General features: G+C 28.1%; 1 non-coding gene across 1 annotated transcript; it reads left to right on the forward strand.

Annotated features, from left to right (window-relative positions):
- Nucleotides 1–3,019: 3,019 nt before the first annotated feature.
- On the forward strand, nucleotides 3,020–3,091 carry TRNAG-UCC. Its single transcript has one exon. It is a non-coding gene; the product is annotated as a tRNA-Gly (tRNA).
- The last annotated feature ends 243 nt before the right edge of the window (nucleotides 3,092–3,334 follow it).

A 3,334-nucleotide genomic window follows, 5' to 3' on the forward strand; every position in this document is an offset into this window, starting at 1 on the left:
CGGCAAGTGAAGAGGTTGACATAATATCAAGTCCCAGTTTTTACAGGATCATTAGTACCTATGTATCTTTCTTAATAAAATAATGAATAAGCTGTGAGTTAATTTCGATTTTTTTTTCCTCTATAAGGTTGCACGACCCTAAACTGTAGTTAGATAATATACTAGGTGATACGGTAATGCGTTGCTATTTCTAGGTTTTTGTGATTATGCGGTAGATCGCAGTCCCCGCGAGGTGCGTTCGTAAGTGTATAATTTAAATCTAAAGTATCAACACATTTTTAAACTTTTTTTGCGACAAAATCTTCTTCCCCAAGGTCTAATCTATCTCCGTACCAAATTTCATCGCAATCGGGTGAATGGTTTAGGAATGCATAAAAGACTCAGGTGTATGACTACAAACATGTTTGTAGATATTTTATATATAAAATATACACCATACAGTAAAATATTAAAGTATAAAACAAACTTCGATGTTTTTAAGATACAATATTTCCCTCTTATAATTGAAATAATACTACTGCAGTGTTCTTATACGGTTTTAAACCTCATGTTAATGATTCAATAGTTACATATAAACTACATAAAATATAAATAATATATATAATATATAGGTACCGTATATGGCGTACACTACTACACAAGTAATATGTAGGCCATGGACACTTTTGCGTGCGTGCGATCATGATGTGTTTGTATAATATCAGTTCGTTCATATGCATATTAATATCATCTCAGCCGGAAATCATTTTGATCTCAATCGACGACCAACTTTTCCTTCAGTTGACATAATATCATTATATAAATATTAAATAATCTATATATAGATATTTGTTGAGCGTCATATTAAGTTTAGTGCCGTCAAAAGAAAAATCCATTTTAACCACGCTCTCAGATTCCGGCTTTAGCAAGCTGAACGGGATTGCGGTTTTCGGAACAGATATTATTATTATTATTATTATATGAACGAACCCGGAAATTTGCGGACGCACGCACACACAAATTCGACGCACATAATATTATTAATTATTATTATTATCAAATTGTGTGAACAACGATCCGACGTGATCGCGAGTTGGGCTTCAAACGAGAAAATTCAAATCTTATCCGAGATAAAGTGGAATTCTCTCAAGCGTCTATATTATACACTCTACATGGTCCGATTACCATATAATACGAGTAGGAATTAATTAATTATATTGTTCGATCATAAACACGTCGTGTTGTGTGCAAACGGCGTTATATTAGATTAGATATATTTTTATATAGGTACCTAATTTTTAATAAAAATATTTATCACCTTTATAATACAACCGTACATTATGTTATATAATAATATATAACCGTACTATAATTGTTTAATACTTAGCTACCTAAAAATAAGTGAGAGAACATACTTTGCGAATCACGCTGTACCTATAAACACTTTTATAAAAGTGACATTTTTTATAATGCCATCTTGTCCAAAATGTTTCATTTTAAACCTTATTAATTTACTATGAAGTAGGTACTTTTACTAAGTATAATTTGTCAATTTCAGCTTTTGCCTCTTATGTTATACGATAAAGAAATACTACTACCTATATATAAAAAAAATATAATACATAATTTAAAAATAGATTGAGAATTGTAAAACTAATAAACAAAATATACAGTTAAGTAATATTATTTAGTACATAATAGAAAAAAAAAGATATAATAAAGATATAATAAAAATTATAGTTAAAAAATAATTCAACACAACCTGAAACGAATAAACAATTTACATTAAAATATGAGAAAAAATATTAACATAGGCACATACCATAATATAGTGTATAATTACAATTAGCTTATTATGCAATTATTTATTGCTGATGTTATTTTAAATAATGTGAGATAATATTTTTAAAAAAAAATAAAAATAGTAGAACAACTAACCTACCTATGAAGAAAGTAATAAAATATTTTAAATAACAACCGAATTTTTAAATTATAATATTTTTTTTATAAGAAATTTGTATCTAATATGTCAATTATTGAATTATTTATATTTTAGATAATTGTCTTATGTAATATTATATACATTCAAATCAAACTTTTATAAATAATATAATAGTATATATTATATATTTTAATAGTTTGAATTGTTAATAACATTTTTTTCGATTTAATTTTGTTTTTATAAAAAAAAGGATACATATTCGGATATACCCTTAAGAATCCTTAGTGAAGGGTCATTTGACTTCAATTGTCTCCACTCTCCTCATGAATTCCGTCATGTATACTGCTCAATCAAATCACGCGTTCTGTCTTTTGTTTATCGCAGCTGTTTATTTCCCCATCATTTGACTGCGCCTTATACAATGTCTTGTTCTCAACATTTAATGCACCTATGGGCCATGTAATGTGGGTCAAATGCTAGTAATACATGTGATTTACGGTTTAGCATTTAAATACTATATTTAGAATGCGATAATATCTGTTTTAGTAATCAATCATAATTGAAACCGTGCCTAAAATATGTATTCCGTATACGCTTGTTTATAAAATGATTTCGCTGCGGTACGGTTTGGTACCCTCCCTACGTTAATACTATAGTCTATAACTAGGTGTCTAGGTACAATAATAAACAGTAGGTAGGTAATAAATAATCATAGGAGTATAGGACTGAAGAACTATAGAGTCTAATGTATCTAAACTTTAAAGCATTCTAAATTATCTATTATTTACCTATCGGTATTTACTAACATGGACGGTAACCCAAGTGGCCCTTATACAATATAAACATAAAACATTAGTATTTAGTAGGTACCTATACCTATTTGTATAACATTTGCCAAGTGAAGACGAACAATAAAATTGTTAGCGATAGCCGATTAGTATAAAACATGAATTATTTTTTTTTTTTTTTAATCAACCTAAAATTATTTATTGTTTATTTGTATATAATTAATGTGGTCAATGGTCACCATAAATAATAATAATAATATAATAATCATAATAATATGGATGCTAACTGCTAATTATTGTTTAATAACTTGCGTTGGTGGTGTAATGGTCAGCATAGTTGCCTTCCAAGCAGTTGATCCGGGTTCGATTCCCGGCCATCGCATGATAAATTTTGGATTTTTTTTAAACATTTCAACTACGTCCGCGTTCATACTGGTCCATCTTACAATACGTAATAATAATACTGCTGTATACTTTAATTGTTTAATGTGCAGATCGCAGATTTTTCTAAAATAAAAAAATTTTAAATGTTGAAACTTGACACGTCATATTTTTTAATAGTTATTATATTATAGGTTACCTACCTATACTATTTATTTTGTTCAAGTTGTATAATGTTATAAAA

This window comes from Acyrthosiphon pisum, chromosome A1 (genome assembly GCF_005508785.2).
Source record: "Acyrthosiphon pisum isolate AL4f chromosome A1, pea_aphid_22Mar2018_4r6ur, whole genome shotgun sequence".
Lineage (NCBI taxonomy): Eukaryota > Metazoa > Arthropoda > Insecta > Hemiptera > Aphididae > Acyrthosiphon > Acyrthosiphon pisum.